Genomic DNA, 7,500 nt, shown 5'->3' with positions numbered 1-7,500 from the left:
ACTAACTAGGCCCGACACTGCTTAGCTTCTGAGATCAGACGAGATCAGGCACATTCAGTGTGGTGTGGCCGTAGGCTCTGGGCCTAGTGAGTTTTGTACTTTTAAGCATCTAGTCGGCTAGACCTTGCAGTTTTAAAAGGCAATTGAGAAAGGGCTCACTTCCTGAACTTGGAGCACAAAAAAGCCTACAGCACCTGGTATTCCCAGGCGGTCTCCCATCCAGGTACTAACTAGGCCTGACACTGCTTAACTTCCGAGATCAGTCGAGATCGGGTGCATTCAGTGTGGTGTGGCCGTAGGCTGTAGGAATGCTAAGAATATTACTCTTATGCATTTGCATTTAGTAAGCTAAGCCATGCAGCCACTTGCAACATGATACCACGCTCATCGCTCATCGCTCGATCAGGCTCGATCAGGCGAGATATATAAGACTGGTGGGCCCATTCAGGACTCCTATGTCTGGTAGGATAACTTTAATTCATCCATCCTGTGTCTGTTGCAGGGAGGTGGAGAGAACAATCAACACAATAATGGTTTTCTTTCATGCCTCTTGAAGGACTCAATATTCTCTGTACTGCATTACATGTGAAAGTCGATTTATTACCCATGAACACACTACCTGTATGCTAATTCTATGTAAAAAGGTAGCTCCAGCCCTCATGATGTTGTCCAACATTTCCGCTATAAAACGGGATACAATTATTTTGGAAACATACCAAATTTGAAAAATAATTGAGAAGTTGCGCAATTACTAATCATGGAGCACAAAAAAGCCTACAGCACCTGGTATTCCCAGGCAGTCTCCCATCCAGGTACTAACTAGGCCTGACCCTGCTTAGCTTCCGAGATCGGGCGCATTCAGTGTGGTGTGGCCGTAGGCTCTGGGCCTAGTGAGTTTTGTACTTTTAAGCATCTAGTCGGCTAGACCTTGCAGTTTTGAAAGGCAATTGTGAAATGGCTCACTTCCTGAACTTGGAGCACAAAAAAGCCTACAGCACCTGGTATTCCCAGGTGGTCTCCCATCCAGGTACTAACTAGGCCCGACACTGCTTAGCTTCCGAGATCAGACGAGATCGGGCGCAATCAGTGTGGTGTGGCCGTAGGCTCTGGGCCTAGTGAGTTTTGTACTTTTAAGCATCTAGTCAGCTAGACCTTGCAATTGAGAAATGGCTCACTTCCTGAACTTGGAGCACAAAAAAGCCTACAGCACCTGGTATTCCCAGGCGGTCTCCCATCCAGGTACTAACGAGGCCCGACACTGCTTAGCTTCCGAGATCAGACGAGATCGGGCGCATTCAGTGTGGTGTGGCCGTAGGCTCTGGTTCTTGTGAGTTTTGTACTTTTAAGCATCTAGTCGGCTAGACCTTGCAGTTTTGAAAGGCAATTGAGAAATGGCTCACTTCCTGAACTTGGAGTACAAAAAAGCCTACAGCACCTGGTATTCCCAGGCGGTCTTCCATCCAGGTACTAACTAGGCCCGACACTGCTTAGCTTCTGAGATCAGACGAGATCAGGCACATTCAGTGTGGTGTGGCCGTAGGCTCTGGGCCTAGTGAGTTTTGTACTTTTAAGCATCTAGTCGGCTAGACCTTGCAGTTTTAAAAGGCAATTGAGAAAGGGCTCACTTCCTGAACTTGGAGCACAAAAAAGCCTACAGCACCTGGTATTCCCAGGCGGTCTCCCATCCAGGTACTAACTAGGCCTGACACTGCTTAACTTCCGAGATCAGTCGAGATCGGGTGCATTCAGTGTGGTGTGGCCGTAGGCTCTAGGAATGCTAAGAATATTACTCTTATGCATTTGCATTTAGTAAGCTAAGCCATGCAGCCACTTGCAACATGATACCACGCTCATCGCTCGATCAGGCTCGATCAGGCGAGATATATAAGACTGGTGGGCCCATTCAGGACTCCTATGTCTGGTAGGATAACTTTAATTCATCCATCCTGTGTCTGTTGCAGGGAGGTGGAGAGAACAATCAACACAATAATGGTTTTCTTTCATGCCTCTTGAAGGACTCAATATTCTCTGTACTGCATTACATGTGAAAGTCGATTTATTACCCATGAACACACTACCTGTATGCTAATTCTATGTAAAAAGGTAGCTCCAGCCCTCATGATGTTGTCCAACATTTCCGCTATAAAACGGGATACAATTATTTTGGAAACATACCAAATTTGAAAAATAATTGAGAAGTTGCGCAATTACTAATCATGGAGCACAAAAAAGCCTACAGCACCTGGTATTCCCAGGCAGTCTCCCATCCAGGTACTAACTAGGCCTGACCCTGCTTAGCTTCCGAGATCGGGCGCATTCAGTGTGGTGTGGCCGTAGGCTCTGGGCCTAGTGAGTTTTGTACTTTTAAGCATCTAGTCGGCTAGACCTTGCAGTTTTGAAAGGCAATTGTGAAATGGCTCACTTCCTGAACTTGGAGCACAAAAAAGCCTACAGCACCTGGTATTCCCAGGTGGTCTCCCATCCAGGTACTAACTAGGCCCGACACTGCTTAGCTTCCTCGGGCGCAATCAGTGTGGTGTGGCCGTAGGCTCTGGGCCTAGTGAGTTTTGTACTTTTAAGCATCTAGTCAGCTAGACCTTGCAATTTTGAAAGGCAATTGAGAAATGGCTCACTTCCTGAACTTGGAGCACAAAAAAGCCTACAGCACCTGGTATTCCCAGGCGGTCTCCCATCCAGGTACTAACGAGGCCCGACACTGCTTAGCTTCCGAGATCAGACGAGATCGGGCGCATTCAGTGTGGTGTGGCCGTAGGCTCTGGTTCTTGTGAGTTTTGTACTTTTAAGCATCTAGTCGGCTAGACCTTGCAGTTTTGAAAGGCAATTGAGAAATGGCTCACTTCCTGAACTTGGAGTACAAAAAAGCCTACAGCACCTGGTATTCCCAGGCGGTCTTCCATCCAGGTACTAACTAGGCCCGACACTGCTTAGCTTCTGAGATCAGACGAGATCAGGCACATTCAGTGTGGTGTGGCCGTAGGCTCTGGGCCTAGTGAGTTTTGTACTTTTAAGCATCTAGTCGGCTAGACCTTGCAGTTTTAAAAGGCAATTGAGAAAGGGCTCACTTCCTGAACTTGGAGCACAAAAAAGCCTACAGCACCTGGTATTCCCAGGCGGTCTCCCATCCAGGTACTAACTAGGCCTGACACTGCTTAACTTCCGAGATCAGTCAAGATCGGGTGCATTCAGTGTGGTGTGGCCGTAGGCTCTAGGAATGCTAAGAATATTACTCTTATGCATTTGCATTTAGTAAGCTAAGCCATGCAGCCACTTGCAACATGATACCACGCTCATCGCTCGATCAGCGCTCGATCAGGCGAGATATATAAGACTGGTGGGCCCATTCAGGACTCCTATGTCTGGTAGGATAACTTTAATTCATCCATCCTGTGTCTGTTGCAGGGAGGTGGAGAGAACAATCAACACAATAATGGTTTTCTTTCATGCCTCTTGAAGGACTCAATATTCTCTGTACTGCATTACATGTGAAAGTCGATTTATTACCCATGAACACACTACCTGTATGCTAATTCTATGTAAAAAGGTAGCTCCAGCCCTCATGATGTTGTCCAACATTTCCGCTATAAAACGGGATACAATTATTTTGGAAACATACCAAATTTGAAAAATAATTGAGAAGTTGCGCAATTACTAATCATGGAGCACAAAAAAAGCCTACAGCACCTGGTATTCCCAGGCAGTCTCCCATCCAGGTACTAACTAGGCCTGACACTGCTTAACTTCCGAGATCAGACGAGATCGGGTGCATTCAGTGTGGTGTGGCCATAGGCTCTAGGAATGCTAAGAATATTACTCTTATGCATTTGCATTTAGTAAGCTAAGCCATGCAGCCACTTGCAACATGATACCACGCTCATCGCTCATCGCTCGATCAGGCGAGATATATAAGACTGGTGGGCCCATTCAGGACTCCTATGTCTGGTAGGATAACTTTAATTCATCCATCCTGTGTCTGTTGCAGGGAGGTGGAGAGAACAATCAACACAATAATGGTTTTCTTTCATGCCTCTTGAAGGACTCAATATTCTCTGTACTGCATTACATGTGAAAGTCGATTTATTACCCATGAACACACTACCTGTATGCTAATTCTATGTAAAAAGGTAGCTCCAGCCCTCATGATGTTGTCCAACATTTCCGCTATAAAACGGGATACAATTATTTTGGAAACATACCAAATTTGAAAAATAATTGAGAAGTTGCGCAATTACTAATCATGGAGCACAAAAAAGCCTACAGCACCTGGTATTCCCAGGCAGTCTCCCATCCAGGTACTAACTAGGCCTGACCCTGCTTAGCTTCCGAGATCGGGCGCATTCAGTGTGGTGTGGCCGTAGGCTCTGGGCCTAGTGAGTTTTGTACTTTTAAGCATCTAGTCGGCTAGACCTTGCAGTTTTGAAAGGCAATTGTGAAATGGCTCACTTCCTGAACTTGGAGCACAAAAAAGCCTACAGCACCTGGTATTCCCAGGTGGTCTCCCATCCAGGTACTAACTAGGCCCGACACTGCTTAGCTTCCGAGATCAGACGAGATCGGGCGCAATCAGTGTGGTGTGGCCGTAGGCTCTGGGCCTAGTGAGTTTTGTACTTTTAAGCATCTAGTCAGCTAGACCTTGCAATTGAGAAATGGCTCACTTCCTGAACTTGGAGCACAAAAAAGCCTACAGCACCTGGTATTCCCAGGCGGTCTCCCATCCAGGTACTAACGAGGCCCGACACTGCTTAGCTTCCGAGATCAGACGAGATCGGGCGCATTCAGTGTGGTGTGGCCGTAGGCTCTGGTTCTTGTGAGTTTTGTACTTTTAAGCATCTAGTCGGCTAGACCTTGCAGTTTTGAAAGGCAATTGAGAAATGGCTCACTTCCTGAACTTGGAGTACAAAAAAGCCTACAGCACCTGGTATTCCCAGGCGGTCTTCCATCCAGGTACTAACTAGGCCCGACACTGCTTAGCTTCTGAGATCAGACGAGATCAGGCACATTCAGTGTGGTGTGGCCGTAGGCTCTGGGCCTAGTGAGTTTTGTACTTTTAAGCATCTAGTCGGCTAGACCTTGCAGTTTTAAAAGGCAATTGAGAAAGGGCTCACTTCCTGAACTTGGAGCACAAAAAAGCCTACAGCACCTGGTATTCCCAGGCGGTCTCCCATCCAGGTACTAACTAGGCCTGACACTGCTTAACTTCCGAGATCAGTCGAGATCGGGTGCATTCAGTGTGGTGTGGCCGTAGGCTCTAGGAATGCTAAGAATATTACTCTTATGCATTTGCATTTAGTAAGCTAAGCCATGCAGCCACTTGCAACATGATACCACGCTCATCGCTCGATCAGGCTCGATCAGGCGAGATATATAAGACTGGTGGGCCCATTCAGGACTCCTATGTCTGGTAGGATAACTTTAATTCATCCATCCTGTGTCTGTTGCAGGGAGGTGGAGAGAACAATCAACACAATAATGGTTTTCTTTCATGCCTCTTGAAGGACTCAATATTCTCTGTACTGCATTACATGTGAAAGTCGATTTATTACCCATGAACACACTACCTGTATGCTAATTCTATGTAAAAAGGTAGCTCCAGCCCTCATGATGTTGTCCAACATTTCCGCTATAAAACGGGATACAATTATTTTGGAAACATACCAAATTTGAAAAATAATTGAGAAGTTGCGCAATTACTAATCATGGAGCACAAAAAAGCCTACAGCACCTGGTATTCCCAGGCAGTCTCCCATCCAGGTACTAACTAGGCCTGTCCCTGCTTAGCTTCCGAGATCGGGCGCATTCAGTGTGGTGTGGCCGTAGGCTCTGGGCCTAGTGAGTTTTGTACTTTTAAGCATCTAGTCGGCTAGACCTTGCAGTTTTGAAAGGCAATTGTGAAATGGCTCACTTCCTGAACTTGGAGCACAAAAAAGCCTACAGCACCTGGTATTCCCAGGTGGTCTCCCATCCAGGTACTAACTAGGCCCGACACTGCTTAGCTTCCGAGATCAGACGAGATCGGGCGCAATCAGTGTGGTGTGGCCGTAGGCTCTGGGCCTAGTGAGTTTTGTACTTTTAAGCATCTAGTCAGCTAGACCTTGCAATTTTGAAAGGCAATTGAGAAATGGCTCACTTCCTGAACTTGGAGCACAAAAAAGCCTACAGCACCTGGTATTCCCAGGCGGTCTCCCATCCAGGTACTAACGAGGCCCGACACTGCTTAGCTTCCGAGATCAGACGAGATCGGGCGCATTCAGTGTGGTGTGGCCGTAGGCTCTGGTTCTTGTGAGTTTTGTACTTTTAAGCATCTAGTCGGCTAGACCTTGCAGTTTTGAAAGGCAATTGAGAAATGGCTCACTTCCTGAACTTGGAGTACAAAAAAGCCTACAGCACCTGGTATTCCCAGGCGGTCTTCCATCCAGGTACTAACTAGGCCCGACACTGCTTAGCTTCTGAGATCAGACGAGATCAGGCACATTCAGTGTGGTGTGGCCGTAGGCTCTGGGCCTAGTGAGTTTTGTACTTTTAAGCATCTAGTCGGCTAGACCTTGCAGTTTTAAAAGGCAATTGAGAAAGGGCTCACTTCCTGAACTTGGAGCACAAAAAAGCCTACAGCACCTGGTATTCCCAGGCGGTCTCCCATCCAGGTACTAACTAGGCCTGACACTGCTTAACTTCCGAGATCAGTCAAGATCGGGTGCATTCAGTGTGGTGTGGCCGTAGGCTCTAGGAATGCTAAGAATATTACTCTTATGCATTTGCATTTAGTAAGCTAAGCCATGCAGCCACTTGCAACATGATACCACGCTCATCGCTCGATCAGCGCTCGATCAGGCGAGATATATAAGACTGGTGGGCCCATTCAGGACTCCTATGTCTGGTAGGATAACTTTAATTCATCCATCCTGTGTCTGTTGCAGGGAGGTGGAGAGAACAATCAACACAATAATGGTTTTCTTTCATGCCTCTTGAAGGACTCAATATTCTCTGTACTGCATTACATGTGAAAGTCGATTTATTACCCATGAACACACTACCTGTATGCTAATTCTATGTAAAAAGGTAGCTCCAGCCCTCATGATGTTGTCCAACATTTCCGCTATAAAACGGGATACAATTATTTTGGAAACATACCAAATTTGAAAAATAATTGAGAAGTTGCGCAATTACTAATCATGGAGCACAAAAAAAGCCTACAGCACCTGGTATTCCCAGGCAGTCTCCCATCCAGGTACTAACTAGGCCTGACACTGCTTAACTTCCGAGATCAGACGAGATCAGGTGCATTCAGTGTGGTGTGGCCATAGGCTCTAGGAATGCTAAGAATATTACTCTTATGCATTTGCATTTAGTAAGCTAAGCCATGCAGCCACTTGCAACATGATACCACGCTCATCGCTCATCGCTCGATCAGGCGAGATATATAAGACTGGTGGGCCCATTCAGGACTCCTATGTCTGGTAGGATAACTTTAATTCATCCATCCTG

The 7,500-nt window shown here is 46.6% G+C and overlaps 19 non-coding genes and 5 pseudogenes across 19 annotated transcripts in view; all 24 read right to left on the bottom strand.

Moving 5' to 3' along the window:
* LOC138540196 (5S ribosomal RNA) overlaps positions 1-76 on the bottom strand; it is a 119-nt gene extending 43 nt beyond the window's left edge. The window contains exon 1 of the ribosomal RNA XR_011288252.1: positions 1-76. This exon is cut by the window's left edge and continues 43 nt beyond it. This is a non-coding gene — a ribosomal RNA (5S ribosomal RNA).
* Positions 77-182: 106 nt separating this feature from the next.
* On the bottom strand, positions 183-301 carry LOC138538953 (5S ribosomal RNA). The gene has a single exon (XR_011287035.1). It is a non-coding gene; the product is annotated as a 5S ribosomal RNA (ribosomal RNA).
* Positions 302-771: 470 nt separating this feature from the next.
* Positions 772-880, bottom strand: LOC138545244 (5S ribosomal RNA; annotated as a pseudogene).
* A 106-nt stretch (positions 881-986) lies between these two features.
* On the bottom strand, positions 987-1,105 carry LOC138548208 (5S ribosomal RNA). Its single transcript, XR_011292019.1, has one exon. It is a non-coding gene; the product is annotated as a 5S ribosomal RNA (ribosomal RNA).
* A 93-nt stretch (positions 1,106-1,198) lies between these two features.
* Positions 1,199-1,317, bottom strand: LOC138550534 (5S ribosomal RNA). Its single transcript, XR_011294284.1, has one exon. It is a non-coding gene; the product is annotated as a 5S ribosomal RNA (ribosomal RNA).
* Positions 1,318-1,423: 106 nt separating this feature from the next.
* On the bottom strand, positions 1,424-1,542 carry LOC138540195 (5S ribosomal RNA). The gene has a single exon (XR_011288251.1). It is a non-coding gene; the product is annotated as a 5S ribosomal RNA (ribosomal RNA).
* Positions 1,543-1,648: 106 nt separating this feature from the next.
* On the bottom strand, positions 1,649-1,767 carry LOC138538952 (5S ribosomal RNA). Its single transcript, XR_011287034.1, has one exon. It is a non-coding gene; the product is annotated as a 5S ribosomal RNA (ribosomal RNA).
* A 463-nt stretch (positions 1,768-2,230) lies between these two features.
* On the bottom strand, positions 2,231-2,339 carry LOC138545243 (5S ribosomal RNA; annotated as a pseudogene).
* Positions 2,340-2,445: 106 nt separating this feature from the next.
* LOC138545486 (5S ribosomal RNA) lies at positions 2,446-2,550 on the bottom strand (annotated as a pseudogene).
* A 106-nt stretch (positions 2,551-2,656) lies between these two features.
* On the bottom strand, positions 2,657-2,775 carry LOC138550533 (5S ribosomal RNA). Its single transcript, XR_011294283.1, has one exon. It is a non-coding gene; the product is annotated as a 5S ribosomal RNA (ribosomal RNA).
* A 106-nt stretch (positions 2,776-2,881) lies between these two features.
* On the bottom strand, positions 2,882-3,000 carry LOC138540194 (5S ribosomal RNA). The gene has a single exon (XR_011288250.1). It is a non-coding gene; the product is annotated as a 5S ribosomal RNA (ribosomal RNA).
* Positions 3,001-3,106: 106 nt separating this feature from the next.
* On the bottom strand, positions 3,107-3,225 carry LOC138542092 (5S ribosomal RNA). The gene has a single exon (XR_011290080.1). It is a non-coding gene; the product is annotated as a 5S ribosomal RNA (ribosomal RNA).
* Positions 3,226-3,690: 465 nt separating this feature from the next.
* On the bottom strand, positions 3,691-3,809 carry LOC138540988 (5S ribosomal RNA). The gene has a single exon (XR_011289009.1). It is a non-coding gene; the product is annotated as a 5S ribosomal RNA (ribosomal RNA).
* Positions 3,810-4,269: 460 nt separating this feature from the next.
* LOC138545242 (5S ribosomal RNA) lies at positions 4,270-4,378 on the bottom strand (annotated as a pseudogene).
* A 106-nt stretch (positions 4,379-4,484) lies between these two features.
* On the bottom strand, positions 4,485-4,603 carry LOC138548207 (5S ribosomal RNA). Its single transcript, XR_011292018.1, has one exon. It is a non-coding gene; the product is annotated as a 5S ribosomal RNA (ribosomal RNA).
* Positions 4,604-4,696: 93 nt separating this feature from the next.
* On the bottom strand, positions 4,697-4,815 carry LOC138550532 (5S ribosomal RNA). The gene has a single exon (XR_011294282.1). It is a non-coding gene; the product is annotated as a 5S ribosomal RNA (ribosomal RNA).
* A 106-nt stretch (positions 4,816-4,921) lies between these two features.
* Positions 4,922-5,040, bottom strand: LOC138540193 (5S ribosomal RNA). Its single transcript, XR_011288249.1, has one exon. It is a non-coding gene; the product is annotated as a 5S ribosomal RNA (ribosomal RNA).
* Positions 5,041-5,146: 106 nt separating this feature from the next.
* Positions 5,147-5,265, bottom strand: LOC138538951 (5S ribosomal RNA). The gene has a single exon (XR_011287033.1). It is a non-coding gene; the product is annotated as a 5S ribosomal RNA (ribosomal RNA).
* A 463-nt stretch (positions 5,266-5,728) lies between these two features.
* Positions 5,729-5,837, bottom strand: LOC138545780 (5S ribosomal RNA; annotated as a pseudogene).
* A 106-nt stretch (positions 5,838-5,943) lies between these two features.
* On the bottom strand, positions 5,944-6,062 carry LOC138548206 (5S ribosomal RNA). The gene has a single exon (XR_011292017.1). It is a non-coding gene; the product is annotated as a 5S ribosomal RNA (ribosomal RNA).
* Positions 6,063-6,168: 106 nt separating this feature from the next.
* On the bottom strand, positions 6,169-6,287 carry LOC138550531 (5S ribosomal RNA). The gene has a single exon (XR_011294281.1). It is a non-coding gene; the product is annotated as a 5S ribosomal RNA (ribosomal RNA).
* A 106-nt stretch (positions 6,288-6,393) lies between these two features.
* On the bottom strand, positions 6,394-6,512 carry LOC138540191 (5S ribosomal RNA). Its single transcript, XR_011288247.1, has one exon. It is a non-coding gene; the product is annotated as a 5S ribosomal RNA (ribosomal RNA).
* Positions 6,513-6,618: 106 nt separating this feature from the next.
* LOC138542091 (5S ribosomal RNA) lies at positions 6,619-6,737 on the bottom strand. The gene has a single exon (XR_011290079.1). It is a non-coding gene; the product is annotated as a 5S ribosomal RNA (ribosomal RNA).
* Positions 6,738-7,202: 465 nt separating this feature from the next.
* LOC138541969 (5S ribosomal RNA) lies at positions 7,203-7,321 on the bottom strand. Its single transcript, XR_011289961.1, has one exon. It is a non-coding gene; the product is annotated as a 5S ribosomal RNA (ribosomal RNA).
* Between the last annotated feature and the right edge of the window lie 179 nt (positions 7,322-7,500).

The sequence above is a fragment of the Ambystoma mexicanum genome, unplaced genomic scaffold, assembly GCF_040938575.1.
Source record: "Ambystoma mexicanum isolate Mex_15411 unplaced genomic scaffold, UKY_AmexF1_1 Mex_scaf10, whole genome shotgun sequence".
NCBI classification, from domain to species: domain Eukaryota; kingdom Metazoa; phylum Chordata; class Amphibia; order Caudata; family Ambystomatidae; genus Ambystoma; species Ambystoma mexicanum.
The sequence above is the reverse complement of the archived record's forward strand: the minus strand, read 5'-3'. Positions and strand labels throughout refer to the sequence as shown.